Genomic DNA, 24,167 nt, shown 5'->3' with positions numbered 1-24,167 from the left:
CTCCATGCCATTGTCATCAAAATACACCACAAACTTGTCATCAGAATGCTCCATGACCATTGTCATCACAATTCTCCATGCACTTGTCAGCACAATGCTCCCTGACCTTTGTCATCACAATGCCCCAAGCCATTGTCATCAAAATGCTCCATTACCTTTGTCATCAGAATCCTCCATGACACGTGGCATCACAATGCTCCATGCCATTCTCATCACAATGGGCCATTACATATGTCATCGCAATGCTCCCTGACAACTGTCTTCACAATATTGCATGACCTGGTCATCACAGTGCTCCATGACCCCGGCCATCACAATGTTCCACGGCCTCGTCATCACAAGACTCCATGACACTTGTCATCACAATGCTCCAAGACCCCTGTAATCACAATGTTCCATGCACTTGTCATCACAAAGCTCCATGACACATGTCATCAGAATGTTCCAGGGCCTTCTCATCAAAATGGTCCATGCCCTTGTCATCACCGTGCTCCAACACCCCTGTAATGACAATGCTCCATGCCCCTTTTCATCAGTATGCTCCATGAGATTTGTCATCACAAAGCTCCATGGTTTTCTCATCACAATGCTCCATAATTTGTTCATCACAATGCTTCACGACCTTGTCACGAAAATTCTCAATGGCCCTTGTCATCATAATGCTCCAAGCCCTAGTCTTCACAATGCTCCATTATATTTGTCATCACAATCCTCCATTACATTTGGCATCACCGTGCTCCCTGCCATTGTCATTGCAATGGACCCTGACATATGTCATGACAATGCTCCCTGACACCTGTCTTCACAATACTGCATGACCGTCTCATCACAATGATCCATGCCCTTGTCATCACAATGCACCATGTCCACTGTCATCACAATAATCTATGAAACTTGTCAGACCAATGCTCCATGCCCCTGACATCACAATGCTCCATGCCCTTGTTATCACAATGCTCCATGACCCCTCAATTCACAATGCTCCATGACGCTTGTCCTCACAGTGCTCCATGACACCTGTCATCACAATGCTCCATGCCTTTGTCAGCAAAATGCTACATGACCTTGTCATTACAATGCTCTATGCGCTTGTCATCACAATACTCCATTACCATTGTCATCACAATCCTCTATGAACGTTGTGATCACATTGCTTCATCCCCTTGTCATCACGATGCTCCATGCTCCTTGAAATCAAAATGATCCATGACCTCTGTCATCACAATGCTCCAAACGCTTGTGATCACAAAGTTCCATAACACTTGTCATAACAACGTTCCATGATGCCTGTCATCCCAATACTCCATGCCCTTTTCATCACAATGCTCCATGATCTTTGTCATCACAATTCTCAATACACTTGTCATCACAATGCTCCCTGACACTTGTCGTCAAAATGCTCCTTGAAACCTGTCACAAAAAGGCTCCATGCCTTTTTCATCACAATGTCCAATGCCATTTTCATCACAATGCTCCATGCCATTGTCATCAAAATACTCCACAAGCTTGTCATCAGAATGCTCCATGACCCTTGTCATCACAGTTCTCCATGCACTGGTCAGCACAATGCTCCCTGAACCTTGTCATCACAATGCTCCAAGCCATTGCCATCACAATGCTCCATTACCTTTGTCATTAGAATCCTCCATGACACATGGCATCACAATGTTCAATGCCATTGTCATCACAATGGGCCATTACATATGTCATCACAATGCTCCCTGACACCTGTCTTCACAATACTTCATGACCTGGTCATCACAATGCTCTATGCACTTGTCGTCACAATGCTCCATGAGCCATGTCATCACAATGTTCCATGCCTCCAGTCATCACAATGCTTCATAACCTTTGTCATCACTATGGTCCATGCCCTCGTCATCAACAGTCTCTGTGACGTTTGTAACCACAATGCTCCATGAACTTTTCATCACAATGCTCTTTGACCCTTGTCATCACAATGCTCTATGCCTTTCTAAGCACAATGCTTCATTACTCTTGTCATCACAGTGCTCCATGTGCTGGTCAGGACAATGCTCCAAGACACATGTCATAACAATGCACCATGGGCTTGTCATCACAGTGCTCCACAATCTTGTCATCACATTGCTCCATAAACCTTGTCATCAAAATGCTCCATGCACTTCTCAACAAAATGCTGTCTCACCAGTGATATACAATGTTCCATCACTATTCGTCGCAATGCTCCCTCACCCCTGTCATCACAATGTTCCGTGACTCCTGTCTTCACAATGCTACATGCACTTATCATCACAATGTTTGATGACCCCTTACATCACAATATTCCATAACCCCTGTCATCAAAATGCTTCATGACCCTTTTCATCAAATTGCTCCATGAACCTGTCATCACAATGCTCCCAGCCCTTCTCATCACAATGCACAACGCCCTTGCAATCAAAATGCTCCATGACCTTTGTCATCACAAAGATCCATGACGCTTGGCATCACAGTGCTCCATGTCATTGTCATCACAATGTTCCATGAACACTCTCATCACATTGATCCCTGCCCTTGTCATCACAAAGCTCCATGACACATGTCATCAGAATGCTCCATGGCCTTCTCATCACAATGCTCCATGCCCTTGCCATCACAATGCTCCATTTCCCCTGTCATAACAATGCTCCATGACCCCTGCCATCACGATGTTCCATGGCCTTTCCATCACAAGGCTCCATGACCCTTCTCATCACAGTGCTCCAAGAACCCTGTAATCACAATGCTCCATGCCCCAATTCATCTCAATGATCCATGAACCCTGTCATCACAATGCACCATGCCCATCATCATAATGCTTCATGTTATTGGCATCACAATGAAATCAAAATGCTCCATAACATCTGTCATAACAATGCTCCAAACCCTTGTGATCACAATATTCCATAACACTTTTCATCACAATGCCCCATAACGCTCGTCATCACAATTATCCATGGTCTTCTCATCACAATGCTCCATGACTTTTGTCATCACAATGCTCAATACACTAGTCATCAAAATGCTCCCTGACACTTGTTGTCTGTATGCTCCTTGAACCTTGTCATGAAAAGGCTCTATGACTTCTTCCTCACAATGATCCATGCCCTTTTCATCACAGTGCTCCAAGACATCTGTAATCCCAATGCTCCATGCCCTTGTCATCACAAAGCACAATGACGCATGTCATTAGAATGCTCCTTGGCCTTCTCCTCACAATGTTCCATGCCCTTGTCATCACAGTGCTCCAAGACCCCTGTAATCACAATGCTCCATGCCTCTTTTCATCAGTATGCTCCATGAGACTTGTCATCAAAAGGCTCCATGTTATTTTCATCACAATGCTTCACGATCTTGTCATGAAACTTCTCAATGTCCCTCCTCATCATAATGCTCCAAGCCCTAGTCATCACAATGCTCCATTATATTTGTCATCACAATCCTCCATTTCATTTGGCATCACAATGCTCCCTGCCATTGTCATCGCAATGGACCATGACATATGTCATCACAATGTTCCGTGACTCCAGGCATCACAATGCTTCATAACATTTGTCATCACAGTGGTCCATGCCCACGTCATCACAAGGCTCTGTGATCTTTGTAACGACAATGCTCCATGTACATTTCATCACAATGCACCGTGTCCCTTGTCATAACAATGCTCCATGCCTTTGTCAGAAAAATGCTCCATGACCCTTGTCATCACAATGTGCCATGAGCTTTTCATCACAGCGGTCCACAAATTTATCATCGCAATGCTCCATAAACCTTGTAATCACAATGTTCCTTGCCCTTCACATCACAATGCTCCATTACCCCTCTCATAGCAATGCTCCATGACCCCGGCCATCACAATGTTCCACGGCCTTTTCATCACAAGACTCCATGACACTTGTAATCACAATGCTCCAAGAGCCCTGTAATCACAATGCTCCATGTCCTTGTCATTAAAAAGCTCCATGACACATGTCATCAGAATGTTCCATGGCCTTTGCATCAAAATGTTCCATGCCCTTGTCATCACAGTGCTCCAAGACCCCTGTAATCACAATGTTTCATGCCCTTTCCATCAGTATGCTCCATGAGATTTGTCATCACAAGGCTCCATGGTTTTTTCATCACAATGCTCCAGGACCTTGTCATCACAATGCTCCATTATATTTGTCATCACAATCCTCCATTTCATTGGGCATCACAATGCTCCCTGCCATTGTCATCGCAATGGACCATGACATATGTCATCACAATGCTCCCTGACACCTGTCTTAAGAATACTCCATGACCTTCTCATCACAATGATCCATGCCCTTGTCAGCACAATGCACCATGCCCACTGTCATCACAATATTCTATTAAACTTTTCAGACCAATGCTCCATGCCCCTGACATCACAATGCTCCATGCCCTTGTCATCACAATGCTCCATGACCCTTGTCATCACAATGCACCGTGAGTCCAGGCATCACAAAGCTTCATAACATTTGTCAACACAATGGTCCATGCCCGCGTCATCACAAGGCTCTATGACCTTTGTAACCACAATGCTCCATGAAATTTCCATCACATTGCTCCGTGATCCTTGTCATCACAATGCTCCATGCCTTTGTCAGAAAAATGCTCCATGACCTTTGTCATCACAATGTGCCACGCGATTTTCATCACAACAGTCCACAAATTTATCATGGCAATGCTCCATAAACCTTGCAATCACATTGCTCCATACCCTTCTCATCACAATGCTCCATTATCCCTGTCATAACAATGCTCCATGACCCTCGCCATCACAATGTTCCACGGCCTTGTCATCACAAGGCTCCATGACACTTGTCATCTCAGTGCTCCAAGACGCCTGTGATCACACTGCTCCATGCCCTTGTCATCACAAAGCTCCATGACACATGTCAACAGAATGTTCCATGGCCTTCTCATCAAAATGCTCCATGCCCTTGTCATCACAATGCTCCAAGAGCACTGTAATCACAATGCTCCATGCCCCTTTTCATCTAAATGCTCCATGATCCCTGTCATCAGAATGCATCATGCCCATCATCATAATGCTTCTGGCTATTGTCAGCGCAATGAAATCAAAATTATCCATGACCTCTCTCATCACAATGCTCCATGACCCCTGTCATCACAATACTCCATGAACATTTTCAGCCCAATGCTCCATGAGGCTTTTCATCACAATGATCCATGCCCTTGTCATCCCAATGCTCCATGACCCCAGTATTCACCATGCTCCGTGACGCTTGTCATCACAGTGCTCCATGACACCTGTCATGACAATGCTCCATGCCTTTGTCAGAAAAATTCTACATGACCTTGTCATTACAATGCTCTATGTGCTTGTCATCACAATACTCCATTACCATTGTCATCACAATCCTCCATGAACCTTGGGATCACATTGCTTCATGCCCTTGTCATTGAAATGCTCCATGCTCCTTGAAATCAAAATGATCCATGACCTCTGTCATCACAATGCTCCAAACGCTTGTGATCACAAAGTTCCATAACACTTGTCTTCACAACGTGCCATGATGCCTGTCATCACAATACTCCATGTACTTTTCATCACAATGCTCCATGACCTTTGTCATCACAATCCTCAATACACTTGTCATCACAATGCTCCCTGACTCGTGTCGTCAGAATGCTCCTTTAACCCTGTCACGAAAAGGCTCCATGCCTTTTTCTTCACAATGCCCCATGCCGTTTCCATCACAATACTCCATGCCATTGTCATCAAAATACACCACAAACTTGTCATCAGAATGCTCCATGACCATTGTCATCACAATTCTCCATGCACTTGTCAGCACAATGCTCCCTGACCTTTGTCATCACAATGCCCCAAGCCATTGTCATCAAAATGCTCCATTACCTTTGTCATCAGAATCCTCCATGACACGTGGCATCACAATGCTCCATGCCATTCTCATCACAATGGGCCATTACATATGTCATCGCAATGCTCCCTGACAACTGTCTTCACAATATTGCATGACCTGGTCATCACAGTGCTCCATGACCCCGGCCATCACAATGTTCCACGGCCTCGTCATCACAAGACTCCATGACACTTGTCATCACAATGCTCCAAGACCCCTGTAATCACAATGTTCCATGCACTTGTCATCACAAAGCTCCATGACACATGTCATCAGAATGTTCCAGGGCCTTCTCATCAAAATGGTCCATGCCCTTGTCATCACCGTGCTCCAACACCCCTGTAATGACAATGCTCCATGCCCCTTTTCATCAGTATGCTCCATGAGATTTGTCATCACAAAGCTCCATGGTTTTCTCATCACAATGCTCCATAATTTGTTCATCACAATGCTTCACGACCTTGTCACGAAAATTCTCAATGGCCCTTGTCATCATAATGCTCCAAGCCCTAGTCTTCACAATGCTCCATTATATTTGTCATCACAATCCTCCATTACATTTGGCATCACCGTGCTCCCTGCCATTGTCATTGCAATGGACCCTGACATATGTCATGACAATGCTCCCTGACACCTGTCTTCACAATACTGCATGACCGTCTCATCACAATGATCCATGCCCTTGTCATCACAATGCACCATGTCCACTGTCATCACAATAATCTATGAAACTTGTCAGACCAATGCTCCATGCCCCTGACATCACAATGCTCCATGCCCTTGTTATCACAATGCTCCATGACCCCTCAATTCACAATGCTCCATGACGCTTGTCCTCACAGTGCTCCATGACACCTGTCATCACAATGCTCCATGCCTTTGTCAGCAAAATGCTACATGACCTTGTCATTACAATGCTCTATGCGCTTGTCATCACAATACTCCATTACCATTGTCATCACAATCCTCTATGAACGTTGTGATCACATTGCTTCATCCCCTTGTCATCACGATGCTCCATGCTCCTTGAAATCAAAATGATCCATGACCTCTGTCATCACAATGCTCCAAACGCTTGTGATCACAAAGTTCCATAACACTTGTCATAACAACGTTCCATGATGCCTGTCATCCCAATACTCCATGCCCTTTTCATCACAATGCTCCATGATCTTTGTCATCACAATTCTCAATACACTTGTCATCACAATGCTCCCTGACACTTGTCGTCAAAATGCTCCTTGAAACCTGTCACAAAAAGGCTCCATGCCTTTTTCATCACAATGCCCAATGCCATTTTCATCACAATGCTCCATGCCATTGTCATCAAAATACTCCACAAGCTTGTCATCAGAATGCTCCATGACCCTTGTCATCACAGTTCTCCATGCACTGGTCAGCACAATGCTCCCTGAACCTTGTCATCACAATGCTCCAAGCCATTGCCATCACAATGCTCCATTACCTTTGTCATTAGAATCCTCCATGACACATGGCATCACAATGCTCAATGCCATTGTCATCACAATGGGCCATTACATATGTCATCACAATGCTCCCTGACACCTGTCTTCACAATACTTCATGACCTGGTCATCACAATGCTCTATGCACTTGTCGTCACAATGCTCCATGAGCCATGTCATCACAATGTTCCATGCCTCCAGTCATCACAATGCTTCATAACCTTTGTCATCACTATGGTCCATGCCCTCGTCATCAACAGTCTCTGTGACGTTTGTAACCACAATGCTCCATGAACTTTTCATCACAATGCTCTTTGACCCTTGTCATCACAATGCTCTATGCCTTTCTAAGCACAATGCTTCATTACTCTTGTCATCACAGTGCTCCATGTGCTGGTCAGGACAATGCTCCAAGACACATGTCATAACAATGCACCATGGGCTTGTCATCACAGTGCTCCACAATCTTGTCATCACATTGCTCCATAAACCTTGTCATCAAAATGCTCCATGCACTTCTCAACAAAATGCTGTCTCACCAGTGATATACAATGTTCCATCACTATTCGTCACAATGCTCCCTCACCCCTGTCATCACAATGTTCCGTGACTCCTGTCTTCACAATGCTACATGCACTTATCATCACAATGTTTGATGACCCCTTACATCACAATATTCCATAACCCCTGTCATCAAAATGCTTCATTACTTGGGCTTCCCTGGTGGCGCAGTGGTTGAGAGTCCGCCTGCCGATGCAGGGGACACGGGTTCGTGCCCCTATCCCGGAAGATCCCACATGCCGCGGAGCGGCTGGGCTCGCGAGCCATGGCCGCGGAGCCTGTGTGTCCGGAGCCTGTGCTCCGCAACGGGAGAGGCCACAGCAGTGAGAGGCCCGCGTACAGCAAAAAAAAAAAAAAAAAAAAAAAAAAAAAATGCTTCATGACCCTTTTCATCAAATTGCTCCATGAACCTGTCATCACAATGCTCCCAGCCCTTCTCATCACAATGCACAACGCCCTTGCAATCAAAATGCTCCATGACCTTTGTCATCACAAAGATCCATGACGCTTGGCATCACAGTGCTCCATGTCATTGTCATCACAATGTTCCATGAACACTCTCATCACATTGATCCCTGCCCTTGTCATCACAAAGCTCCATGACACATGTCATCAGAATGCTCCATGGCCTTCTCATCACAATGCTCCATGCCCTTGCCATCACAATGCTCCATTTCCCCTGTCATAACAATGCTCCATGACCCCTGCCATCACGATGTTCCATGGCCTTTTCATCACAAGGCTCCATGACCCTTCTCATCACAGTGCTCCAAGAACCCTGTAATCACAATGCTCCATGCCCCAATTCATCTCAATGATCCATGAACCCTGTCATCACAATGCACCATGCCCATCATCATAATGCTTCATGTTATTGGCATCACAATGAAATCAAAATGCTCCATAACATCTGTCATAACAATGCTCCAAACCCTTGTGATCACAATATTCCATAACACTTTTCATCACAATGCCCCATAACGCTCGTCATCACAATTATCCATGGTCTTCTCATCACAATGCTCCATGACTTTTGTCATCACAATGCTCAATACACTAGTCATCAAAATGCTCCCTGACACTTGTTGTCTGTATGCTCCTTGAACCTTGTCATGAAAAGGCTCTATGACTTCTTCCTCACAATGATCCATGCCCTTTTCATCACAGTGCTCCAAGACATCTGTAATCCCAATGCTCCATGCCTTTGTCATCACAAAGCACAATGACGCATGTCATTAGAATGCTCCTTGGCCTTCTCCTCACAATGTTCCATGCCCTTGTCATCACAGTGCTCCAAGACCCCTGTAATCACAATGCTCCATGCCTCTTTTCATCAGTATGCTCCATGAGACTTGTCATCAAAAGGCTCCATGTTATTTTCATCACAATGCTTCACGATCTTGTCATGAAAATTCTCGATGTCCCTTCTCATCATAATGCTCCAAGCCCTAGTCATCACAATGCTCCATTATATTTGTCATCACAATCCTCCATTTCATTTGGCATCACAATGCTCCCTGCCATTGTCATCGCAATGGACCATGACATATGTCATCACAATGTTCCGTGACTCCAGGCATCACAATGCTTCATAACATTTGTCATCACAGTGGTCCATGCCCACGTCATCACAAGGCTCTGTGACCTTTGTAACCACAATGCTCCATGTACATTTCATCACAATGCACCGTGTCCCTTGTCATAACTATGCTCCATGCCTTTGTCAGAAAAATGCTCCATGACCCTTGTCATCACAATGTGCCATGAGCTTTTCATCACAGCGGTCCACAAATTTATCATCGCAATGCTCCATAAACCTTGTAATCACAATGCTCCTTGCCCTTCACATCACAATGCTCCATTACCCCTCTCATAGCAATGCTCCATGACCCCGGCCATCACAATGTTCCACGGCCTTTTCATCACAAGACTCCATGACACTTGTAATCACAATGCTCCAAGAGCCCTGTAATCACAATGCTCCATGCCCTTGTCATTAAAAAGCTCCATGACACATGTCATCAGAATGTTCCATGGCCTTTGCATCAAAATGTTCCATGCCCTTGTCATCACAGTGCTCCAAGACCCCTGTAATCACAATGTTTCATGCCCTTTCCATCAGTATGCTCCATGAGATTTGTCATCACAAGGCTCCATGGTTTTTTCATCACAATGCTCCAGGACCTTGTCATCACAATGCTCCATTATATTTGTCATCACAATCCTCCATTTCATTGGGCATCACAATGCTCCCTGCCATTGTCATCGCAATGGACCATGACATATGTCATCACAATGCTCCCTGACACCTGTCTTAAGAATACTCCATGACCTTCTCATCACAATGATCCATGCCCTTGTCAGCACAATGCACCATGCCCACTGTCATCACAATATTCTATTAAACTTTTCAGACCAATGCTCCATGCCCCTGACATCACAATGCTCCATGCCCTTGTCATCACAATGCTCCATGACCCTTGTCATCACAATGCACCGTGAGTCCAGGCATCACAAAGCTTCATAACATTTGTCAACACAATGGTCCATGCCCGCGTCATCACAAGGCTCTATGACCTTTGTAACCACAATGCTCCATGAAATTTCCATCACATTGCTCCGTGATCCTTGTCATCACAATGCTCCATGCCTTTGTCAGAAAAATGCTCCATGACCTTTGTCATCACAATGTGCCACGCGATTTTCATCACAACAGTCCACAAATTTATCATGGCAATGCTCCATAAACCTTGCAATCACATTGCTCCATACCCTTCTCATCACAATGCTCCATTATCCCTGTCATAACAATGCTCCATGACCCTCGCCATCACAATGTTCCACGGCCTTGTCATCACAAGGCTCCATGACACTTGTCATCACAGTGCTCCAAGACGCCTGTGATCACACTGCTCCATGCCCTTGTCATCACAAAGCTCCATGACACATGTCAACAGAATGTTCCATGGCCTTCTCATCAAAATGCTCCATGCCCTTGTCATCACAATGCTCCAAGAGCACTGTAATCACAATGCTCCATGCCCCTTTTCATCTAAATGCTCCATGATCCCTGTCATCAGAATGCATCATGCCCATCATCATAATGCTTCCGGCTATTGTCAGCGCAATGAAATCAAAATTATCCATGACCTCTCTCATCACAATGCTCCATGACCCCTGTCATCACAATACTCCATGAACATTTTCAGCCCAATGCTCCATGAGGCTTTTCATCACAATGATCCATGCCCTTGTCATCCCAATGCTCCATGACCCCAGTATTCACCATGCTCCGTGACGCTTGTCATCACAGTGCTCCATGACACCTGTCATGACAATGCTCCATGCCTTTGTCAGAAAAATTCTACATGACCTTGTCATTACAATGCTCTATGTGCTTGTCATCACAATACTCCATTATCATTGTCATCACAATCCTCCATGAACCTTGGGATCACATTGCTTCATGCCCTTGTCATTGAAATGCTCCATGCTCCTTGAAATCAAAATGATCCATGACCTCTGTCATCACAATGCTCCAAACGCTTGTGATCACAAAGTTCCATAACACTTGTCTTCACAACGTGCCATGATGCCTGTCATCACAATACTCCATGTACTTTTCATCACAATGCTCCATGACCTTTGTCATCACAATCCTCAATACACTTGTCATCACAATGCTCCCTGACTCGTGTCGTCAGAATGCTCCTTTAACCCTGTCACGAAAAGGCTCCATGCCTTTTTCTTCACAATGCCCCATGCCGTTTCCATCACAATACTCCATGCCATTGTCATCAAAATACACCACAAACTTGTCATCAGAATGCTCCATGACCATTGTCATCACAATTCTCCATGCACTTGTCAGCACAATGCTCCCTGACCTTTGTCATCACAATGCCCCAAGCCATTGTCATCAAAATGCTCCATTACCTTTGTCATCAGAATCCTCCATGACACGTGGCATCACAATGCTCCATGCCATTCTCATCACAATGGGCCATTACATATGTCATCGCAATGCTCCCTGACAACTGTCTTCACAATATTGCATGACCTGGTCATCACAGTGCTCCATGACCCCGGCCATCACAATGTTCCACGGCCTCGTCATCACAAGACTCCATGACACTTGTCATCACAATGCTCCAAGACCCCTGTAATCACAATGTTCCATGCACTTGTCATCACAAAGCTCCATGACACATGTCATCAGAATGTTCCAGGGCCTTCTCATCAAAATGGTCCATGCCCTTGTCATCACCGTGCTCCAACACCCCTGTAATGACAATGCTCCATGCCCCTTTTCATCAGTATGCTCCATGAGATTTGTCATCACAAAGCTCCATGGTTTTCTCATCACAATGCTCCATAATTTGTTCATCACAATGCTTCACGACCTTGTCACGAAAATTCTCAATGGCCCTTGTCATCATAATGCTCCAAGCCCTAGTCTTCACAATGCTCCATTATATTTGTCATCACAATCCTCCATTACATTTGGCATCACCGTGCTCCCTGCCATTGTCATTGCAATGGACCCTGACATATGTCATGACAATGCTCCCTGACACCTGTCTTCACAATACTGCATGACCGTCTCATCACAATGATCCATGCCCTTGTCATCACAATGCACCATGTCCACTGTCATCACAATAATCTATGAAACTTGTCAGACCAATGCTCCATGCCCCTGACATCACAATGCTCCATGCCCTTGTTATCACAATGCTCCATGACCCCTCAATTCACAATGCTCCATGACGCTTGTCCTCACAGTGCTCCATGACACCTGTCATCACAATGCTCCATGCCTTTGTCAGCAAAATGCTACATGACCTTGTCATTACAATGCTCTATGCGCTTGTCATCACAATACTCCATTACCATTGTCATCACAATCCTCTATGAACGTTGTGATCACATTGCTTCATCCCCTTGTCATCACGATGCTCCATGCTCCTTGAAATCAAAATGATCCATGACCTCTGTCATCACAATGCTCCAAACGCTTGTGATCACAAAGTTCCATAACACTTGTCATAACAACGTTCCATGATGCCTGTCATCCCAATACTCCATGCCCTTTTCATCACAATGCTCCATGATCTTTGTCATCACAATTCTCAATACACTTGTCATCACAATGCTCCCTGACACTTGTCGTCAAAATGCTCCTTGAAACCTGTCACAAAAAGGCTCCATGCCTTTTTCATCACAATGTCCAATGCCATTTTCATCACAATGCTCCATGCCATTGTCATCAAAATACTCCACAAGCTTGTCATCAGAATGCTCCATGACCCTTGTCATCACAGTTCTCCATGCACTGGTCAGCACAATGCTCCCTGAACCTTGTCATCACAATGCTCCAAGCCATTGCCATCACAATGCTCCATTACCTTTGTCATTAGAATCCTCCATGACACATGGCATCACAATGTTCAATGCCATTGTCATCACAATGGGCCATTACATATGTCATCACAATGCTCCCTGACACCTGTCTTCACAATACTTCATGACCTGGTCATCACAATGCTCTATGCACTTGTCGTCACAATGCTCCATGAGCCATGTCATCACAATGTTCCATGCCTCCAGTCATCACAATGCTTCATAACCTTTGTCATCACTATGGTCCATGCCCTCGTCATCAACAGTCTCTGTGACGTTTGTAACCACAATGCTCCATGAACTTTTCATCACAATGCTCTTTGACCCTTGTCATCACAATGCTCTATGCCTTTCTAAGCACAATGCTTCATTACTCTTGTCATCACAGTGCTCCATGTGCTGGTCAGGACAATGCTCCAAGACACATGTCATAACAATGCACCATGGGCTTGTCATCACAGTGCTCCACAATCTTGTCATCACATTGCTCCATAAACCTTGTCATCAAAATGCTCCATGCACTTCTCAACAAAATGCTGTCTCACCAGTGATATACAATGTTCCATCACTATTCGTCGCAATGCTCCCTCACCCCTGTCATCACAATGTTCCGTGACTCCTGTCTTCACAATGCTACATGCACTTATCATCACAATGTTTGATGACCCCTTACATCACAATATTCCATAACCCCTGTCATCAAAATGCTTCATGACCCTTTTCATCAAATTGCTCCATGAACCTGTCATCACAATGCTCCCAGCCCTTCTCATCACAATGCACAACGCCCTTGCAATCAAAATGCTCCATGACCTTTGTCATCACAAAGATCCATGACGCTTGGCATCACAGTGCTCCATGTCATTGTCATCACAATGTTCCATGAACACTCTCATCACATTGATCCCTGCCCTTGTCATCACAAAGCTCCATGACACATGTCATCAGAATGCTCCATGGCCTTCTCATCACAATGCTCCATGCCCTTGCCATCACAATGCTCCATTTCCCCTGTCATAACAATGCTCCATGACCCCTGCCATCACGATGTTCCATGGCCTTTCCATCACAAGGCTCCATGACCCTTCTCATCACAGTGCTCCAAGAACCCTGTAATCACAATGCTCCATGCCCCAATTCATCTCAATGATCCATGAACCCTGTCATCACAATGCACCATGCCCATCATCATAATGCTTCATGTTATTGGCATCACAATGAAATCAAAATGCTCCATAACATCTGTCATAACAATGCTCCAAACCCTTGTGATCACAATATTCCATAACACTTTTCATCACAATGCCCCATAACGCTCGTCATCACAATTATCCATGGTCTTCTCATCACAATGCTCCATGACTTTTGTCATCACAATGCTCAATACACTAGTCATCAAAATGCTCCCTGACACTTGTTGTCTGTATGCTCCTTGAACCTTGTCATGAAAAGGCTCTATGACTTCTTCCTCACAATGATCCATGCCCTTTTCATCACAGTGCTCCAAGACATCTGTAATCCCAATGCTCCATGCCCTTGTCATCACAAAGCACAATGACGCATGTCATTAGAATGCTCCTTGGCCTTCTCCTCACAATGTTCCATGCCCTTGTCATCACAGTGCTCCAAGACCCCTGTAATCACAATGCTCCATGCCTCTTTTCATCAGTATGCTCCATGAGACTTGTCATCAAAAGGCTCCATGTTATTTTCATCACAATGCTTCACGATCTTGTCATGAAAATTCTCAATGTCCCTCCTCATCATAATGCTCCAAGCCCTAGTCATCACAATGCTCCATTATATTTGTCATCACAATCCTCCATTTCATTTGGCATCACAATGCTCCCTGCCATTGTCATCGCAATGGACCATGACATATGTCATCACAATGTTCCGTGACTCCAGGCATCTCAATGCTTCATAACATTTGTCATCACAGTGGTCCATGCCCACGTCATCACAAGGCTCTGTGATCTTTGTAACGACAATGCTCCATGTACATTTCATCACAATGCACCGTGTCCCTTGTCATAACAATGCTCCATGCCTTTGTCAGAAAAATGCTCCATGACCCTTGTCATCACAATGTGCCATGAGCTTTTCATCACAGCGGTCCACAAATTTATCATCGCAATGCTCCATAAACCTTGTAATCACAATGCTCCTTGCCCTTCACATCACAATGCTCCATTACCCCTCTCATAGCAATGCTCCATGACCCCGGCCATCACAATGTTCCACGGCCTTTTCATCACAAGACTCCATGACACTTGTAATCACAATGCTCCAAGAGCCCTGTAATCACAATGCTCCATGTCCTTGTCATTAAAAAGCTCCATGACACATGTCATCAGAATGTTCCATGGCCTTTGCATCAAAATGTTCCATGCCCTTGTCATCACAGTGCTCCAAGACCCCTGTAATCACAATGTTTCATGCCCTTTCCATCAGTATGCTCCATGAGATTTGTCATCACAAGGCTCCATGGTTTTTTCATCACAATGCTCCAGGACCTTGTCATCACAATGCTCCATTATATTTGTCATCACAATCCTCCATTTCATTGGGCATCACAATGCTCCCTGCCATTGTCATCGCAATGGACCATGACATATGTCATCACAATGCTCCCTGACACCTGTCTTAAGAATACTCCATGACCTTCTCATCACAATGATCCATGCCCTTGTCAGCACAATGCACCATGCCCACTGTCATCACAATATTCTATTAAACTTTTCAGACCAATGCTCCATGCCCCTGACATCACAATGCTCCATGCCCTTGTCATCACAATGCTCCATGACCCTTGTCATCACAATGCACCGTGAGTCCAGGCATCACAAAGCTTCATAACATTTGTCAACACAATGGTCCATGCCCGCGTCATCACAAGGCTCTATGACCTTTGTAACCACAATGCTCCATGAAATTTCCATCACATTGCTCCGTGATCCTTGTCATCACAATGCTCCATGCCTTTGTCAGAAAAATGCTCCATGACCTTTGTCATCACAATGTGCCACGCGATTTTCATCACAACAGTCCACAAATTTATCATGGCAATGCTCCATAAACCTTGCAATCACATTGCTCCATACCCTTCTCATCACAATGCTCCATTATCCCTGTCATAACAATGCTCCATGACCCTCGCCATCACAATGTTCCACGGCCTTGTCATCACAAGGCTCCATGACACTTGTCATCTCAGTGCTCCAAGACGCCTGTGATCACACTGCTCCATGCCCTTGTCATCACAAAGCTCCATGACACATGTCAACAGAATGTTCCATGGCCTTCTCATCAAAATGCTCCATGCCCTTGTCATCACAATGCTCCAAGAGCACTGTAATCACAATGCTCCATGCCCCTTTTCATCTAAATGCTCCATGATCCCTGTCATCAGAATGCATCATGCCCATCATCATAATGCTTCTGGCTATTGTCAGCGCAATGAAATCAAAATTATCCATGACCTCTCTCATCACAATGCTCCATGACCCCTGTCATCACAATACTCCATGAACATTTTCAGCCCAATGCTCCATGAGGCTTTTCATCACAATGATCCATGCCCTTGTCATCCCAATGCTCCATGACCCCAGTATTCACCATGCTCCGTGACGCTTGTCATCACAGTGCTCCATGACACCTGTCATGACAATGCTCCATGCCTTTGTCAGAAAAATTCTACATGACCTTGTCATTACAATGCTCTATGTGCTTGTCATCACAATACTCCATTACCATTGTCATCACAATCCTCCATGAACCTTGGGATCACATTGCTTCATGCCCTTGTCATTGAAATGCTCCATGCTCCTTGAAATCAAAATGATCCATGACCTCTGTCATCACAATGCTCCAAACGCTTGTGATCACAAAGTTCCATAACACTTGTCTTCACAACGTGCCATGATGCCTGTCATCACAATACTCCATGTACTTTTCATCACAATGCTCCATGACCTTTGTCATCACAATCCTCAATACACTTGTCATCACAATGCTCCCTGACTCGTGTCGTCAGAATGCTCCTTTAACCCTGTCACGAAAAGGCTCCATGCCTTTTTCTTCACAATGCCCCATGCCGTTTCCATCACAATACTCCATGCCATTGTCATCAAAATACACCACAAACTTGTCATCAGAATGCTCCATGACCATTGTCATCACAATTCTCCATGCACTTGTCAGCACAATGCTCCCTGACCTTTGTCATCACAATGCCCCAAGCCATTGTCATCAAAATGCTCCATTACCTTTGTCATCAGAATCCTCCATGACACGTGGCATCACAATGCTCCATGCCATTCTCATCACAATGGGCCATTACATATGTCATCGCAATGCTCCCTGACAACTGTCTTCACAATATTGCATGACCTGGTCATCACAGTGCTCCATGACCCCGGCCATCACAATGTTCCACGGCCTCGTCATCACAAGACTCCATGACACTTGTCATCACAATGCTCCAAGACCCCTGTAATCACAATGTTCCATGCACTTGTCATCACAAAGCTCCATGACACATGTCATCAGAATGTTCCAGGGCCTTCTCATCAAAATGGTCCATGCCCTTGTCATCACCGTGCTCCAACACCCCTGTAATGACAATGCTCCATGCCCCTTTTCATCAGTATGCTCCATGAGATTTGTCATCACAAAGCTCCATGGTTTTCTCATCACAATGCTCCATAATTTGTTCATCACAATGCTTCACGACCTTGTCACGAAAATTCTCAATGGCCCTTGTCATCATAATGCTCCAAGCCCTAGTCTTCACAATGCTCCATTATATTTGTCATCACAATCCTCCATTACATTTGGCATCACCGTGCTCCCTGCCATTGTCATTGCAATGGACCCTGACATATGTCATGACAATGCTCCCTGACACCTGTCTTCACAATACTGCATGACCGTCTCATCACAATGATCCATGCCCTTGTCATCACAATGCACCATGTCCACTGTCATCACAATAATCTATGAAACTTGTCAGACCAATGCTCCATGCCCCTGACATCACAATGCTCCATGCCCTTGTTATCACAATGCTCCATGACCCCTCAATTCACAATGCTCCATGACGCTTGTCCTCACAGTGCTCCATGACACCTGTCATCACAATGCTCCATGCCTTTGTCAGCAAAATGCTACATGACCTTGTCATTACAATGCTCTATGCGCTTGTCATCACAATACTCCATTACCATTGTCATCACAATCCTCTATGAACGTTGTGATCACATTGCTTCATCCCCTTGTCATCACGATGCTCCATGCTCCTTGAAATCAAAATGATCCATGACCTCTGTCATCACAATGCTCCAAACGCTTGTGATCACAAAGTTCCATAACACTTGTCATAACAACGTTCCATGATGCCTGTCATCCCAATACTCCATGCCCTTTTCATCACAATGCTCCATGATCTTTGTCATCACAATTCTCAATACACTTGTCATCACAATGCTCCCTGACACTTGTCGTCAAAATGCTCCTTGAAACCTGTCACAAAAAGGCTCCATGCCTTTTTCATCACAATGCCCAATGCCATTTTCATCACAATGCTCCATGCCATTGTCATCAAAATACTCCACAAGCTTGTCATCAGAATGCTCCATGACCCTTGTCATCACAGTTCTCCATGCACTGGTCAGCACAATGCTCCCTGAACCTTGTCATCACAATGCTCCAAGCCATTGCCATCACAATGCTCCATTACCTTTGTCATTAGAATCCTCCATGACACATGGCATCACAATGCTCAATGCCATTGTCATCACAATGGGCCATTACATATGTCATCACAATGCTCCCTGACACCTGTCTTCACAATACTTCATGACCTGGTCATCACAATGCTCTATGCACTTGTCGTCACAATGCTCCATGAGCCATGTCATCACAATGTTCCATGCCTCCAGTCATCACAATGCTTCATAACCTTTGTCATCACTATGGTCCATGCCCTCGTCATCAACAGTCTCTGTGACGTTTGTAACCACAATGCTCCATGAACTTTTCATCACAATGCTCTTTGACCCTTGTCATCACAATGCTCTATGCCTTTCTAAGCACAATGCTTCATTACTCTTGTCATCACAGTGCTCCATGTGCTGGTCAGGACAATGCTCCAAGACACATGTCATAACAATGCACCATGGGCTTGTCATCACAGTGCTCCACAATCTTGTCATCACATTGCTCCATAAACCTTGTCATCAAAATGCTCCATGCACTTCTCAACAAAATGCTGTCTCACCAGTGATATACAATGTTCCATCACTATTCGTCACAATGCTCCCTCACCCCTGTCATCACAATGTTCCGTGACTCCTGTCTTCACAATGCTACATGCACTTATCATCACAATGTTTGATGACCCCTTACATCACAATATTCCATAACCCCTGTCATCAAAATGCTTCATGACCCTTTTCATCAAATTGCTCCATGAACCTGTCATCACAATGCTCCCAGCCCTTCTCATCACAATGCACAACGCCCTTGCAATCAAAATGCTCCATGACCTTTGTCATCACAAAGATCCATGACGCTTGGCATCACAGTGCTCCATGTCATTGTCATCACAATGTTCCATGAACACTCTCATCACATTGATCCCTGCCCTTGTCATCACAAAGCTCCATGACACATGTCATCAGAATGCTCCATGGCCTTCTCATCACAATGCTCCATGCCCTTGCCATCACAATGCTCCATTTCCCCTGTCATAACAATGCTCCATGACCCCTGCCATCACGATGTTCCATGGCCTTTCCATCACAAGGCTCCATGACCCTTCTCATCACAGTGCTCCAAGAACCCTGTAATCACAATGCTCCATGCCCCAATTCATCTCAATGATCCATGAACCCTGTCATCACAATGCACCATGCCCATCATCATAATGCTTCATGTTATTGGCATCACAATGAAATCAAAATGCTCCATAACATCTGTCATAACAATGCTCCAAACCCTTGTGATCACAATATTCCATAACACTTTTCATCACAATGCCCCATAACGCTCGTCATCACAATTATCCATGGTCTTCTCATCACAATGCTCCATGACTTTTGTCATCACAATGCTCAATACACTAGTCATCAAAATGCTCCCTGACACTTGTTGTCTGTATGCTCCTTGAACCTTGTCATGAAAAGGCTCTATGACTTCTTCCTCACAATGATCCATGCCCTTTTCATCACAGTGCTCCAAGACATCTGTAATCCCAATGCTCCATGCCTTTGTCATCACAAAGCACAATGACGCATGTCATTAGAATGCTCCTTGGCCTTCTCCTCACAATGTTCCATGCCCTTGTCATCACAGTGCTCCAAGACCCCTGTAATCACAATGCTCCATGCCTCTTTTCATCAGTATGCTCCATGAGACTTGTCATCAAAAGGCTCCATGTTATTTTCATCACAATGCTTCACGATCTTGTCATGAAAATTCTCGATGTCCCTTCTCATCATAATGCTCCAAGCCCTAGTCATCACAATGCTCCATTATATTTGTCATCACAATCCTCCATTTCATTTGGCATCACAATGCTCCCTGCCATTGTCATCGCAATGGACCATGACATATGTCATCACAATGTTCCGTGACTCCAGGCATCACAATGCTTCATAACATTTGTCATCACAGTGGTCCATGCCCACGTCATCACAAGGCTCTGTGACCTTTGTAACCACAATGCTCCATGTACATTTCATCACAATGCACCATGTCCCTTGTCATAACTATGCTCCATGCCTTTGTCAGAAAAATGCTCCATGACCCTTGTCATCACAATGTGCCATGAGCTTTTCATCACAGCGGTCCACAAATTTATCATCGCAATGCTCCATAAACCTTGTAATCACAATGCTCCTTGCCCTTCACATCACAATGCTCCATTACCCCTCTCATAGCAATGCTCCATGACCCCGGCCATCACAATGTTCCACGGCCTTTTCATCACAAGACTCCATGACACTTGTAATCACAATGCTCCAAGAGCCCTGTAATCACAATGCTCCATGCCCTTGTCATTTAAAAGCTCCATGACACATGTCATCAGAATGTTCCATGGCCTTTGCATCAAAATGTTCCATGCCCTTGTCATCACAGTGCTCCAAGTCCCCTGTAATCACAATGTTTCATGCCCTTTCCATCAGTATGCTCCATGAGATTTGTCATCACAAGGCTCCTTGGTTTTTTCATCACAATGCTCCAGGACCTTGTCATCACAATGCTCCATTATATTTGTCATCACAATCCTCCATTTCATTGGGCATCACAATGCTCCCTGCCATTGTCATCGCAATGGACCATGACATATGTCATCACAATGCTCCCTGACACCTGTCTTAAGAATACTCCATGACCTTCTCATCACAATGATCCATGCCCTTGTCAGCACAATGCACCATGCCCACTGTCATCACAATATTCTATTAAACTTTTCAGACCAATGCTCCATGCCCCTGACATCACAATGCTCCATGCCCTTGTCATCACAATGCTCCATGACCCTTGTCATCACAATGCACCGTGAGTCCAGGCATCACAAAGCTTCATAACATTTGTCAACACAATGGTCCATGCCCGCGTCATCACAAGGCTCTATGACCTTTGTAACCACAATGCTCCATGAAATTTCCATCACATTGCTCCGTGATCCTTGTCATCACAATGCTCCATGCCTTTGTCAGAAAAATGCTCCATGACCTTTGTCATCACAATGTGCCACGCGATTTTCATCACAACAGTCCACAAATTTATCATGGCAATGCTCCATAAACCTTGCAATCACATTGCTCCATACCCTTCTCATCACAATGCTCCATTATCCCTGTCATAACAATGCTCCATGACCCTCGCCATCACAATGTTCCACGGCCTTGTCATCACAAGGCTCCATGACACTTGTCATCACAGTGCTCCAAGACGCCTGTGATCACACTGCTCCATGCCCTTGTCATCACAAAGCTCCATGACACATGTCAACAGAATGTTCCATGGCCTTCTCATCAAAATGCTCCATGCCCTTGTCATCACAATGCTCCAAGAGCACTGTAATCACAATGCTCCATGCCCCTTTTCATCTAAATGCTCCATGATCCCTGTCATCAGAATGCATCATGCCCATCATCATAATGCTTCCGGCTATTGTCAGCGCAATGAAATCAAAATTATCCATGACCTCTCTCATCACAATGCTCCATGACCCCTGTCATCACAATACTCCATGAACATTTTCAGCCCAATGCTCCATGAGGCTTTTCATCACAATGATCCATGCCCTTGTCATCCCAATGCTCCATGACCCCAGTATTCACCATGCTCCGTGACGCTTGTCATCACAGTGCTCCATGACACCTGTCATGACAATGCTCCATGCCTTTGTCAGAAAAATTCTACATGACCTTGTCATTACAATGCTCTATGTGCTTGTCATCACAATACTCCATTATCATTGTCATCACAATCCTCCATGAACCTTGGGATCACATTGCTTCATGCCCTTGTCATTGAAATGCTCCATGCTCCTTGAAATCAAAATGATCCATGACCTCTGTCATCACAATGCTCCAAACGCTTGTGATCACAAAGTTCCATAACACTTGTCTTCACAACGTGCCATGATGCCTGTCATCACAATACTCCATGTACTTTTCATCACAATGCTCCATGACCTTTGTCATCACAATCCTCAATACACTTGTCATCACAATGCTCCCTGACTCGTGTCGTCAGAATGCTCCTTTAACCCTGTCACGAAAAGGCTCCATGCCTTTTTCTTCACAATGCCCCATGCCGTTTCCATCACAATACTCCATGCCATTGTCATCAAAATACACCACAAACTTGTCATCAGAATGCTCCATGACCATTGTCATCACAATTCTCCATGCACTTGTCAGCACAATGCTCCCTGACCTTTGTCATCACAATGCCCCAAGCCATTGTCATCAAAATGCTCCATTACCTTTGTCATCAGAATCCTCCATGACACGTGGCATCACAATGCTCCATGCCATTCTCATCACAATGGGCCATTACATATGTCATCGCAATGCTCCCTGACAACTGTCTTCACAATATTGCATGACCTGGTCATCACAGTGCTCCATGACCCCGGCCATCACAATGTTCCACGGCCTCGTCATCACAAGACTCCATGACACTTGTCATCACAATGCTCCAAGACCCCTGTAATCACAATGTTCCATGCACTTGTCATCACAAAGCTCCATGACACATGTCATCAGAATGTTCCAGGGCCTTCTCATCAAAATGGTCCATGCCCTTGTCATCACCGTGCTCCAACACCCCTGTAATGACAATGCTCCATGCCCCTTTTCATCAGTATGCTCCATGAGATTTGTCATCACAAAGCTCCATGGTTTTCTCATCACAATGCTCCATAATTTGTTCATCACAATGCTTCACGACCTTGTCACGAAAATTCTCAATGGCCCTTGTCATCATAATGCTCCAAGCCCTAGTCTTCACAATGCTCCATTATATTTGTCATCACAATCCTCCATTACATTTGGCATCACCGTGCTCCCTGCCATTGTCATTGCAATGGACCCTGACATATGTCATGACAATGCTCCCTGACACCTGTCTTCACAATACTGCATGACCGTCTCATCACAATGATCCATGCCCTTGTCATCACAATGCACCATGTCCACTGTCATCACAATAATCTATGAAACTTGTCAGACCAATGCTCCATGCCCCTGACATCACAATGCTCCATGCCCTTGTTATCACAATGCTCCATGACCCCTCAATTCACAATGCTCCATGACGC

The sequence above is a fragment of the Mesoplodon bidens genome, assembly GCF_964165515.1.
Source record: "Mesoplodon bidens genome assembly, contig: HAP1_SCAFFOLD_55, whole genome shotgun sequence".
Taxonomy (NCBI): Eukaryota; Metazoa; Chordata; class Mammalia; order Artiodactyla; family Ziphiidae; genus Mesoplodon; species Mesoplodon bidens.
Note: the sequence above shows the minus strand (reverse complement) of the source record.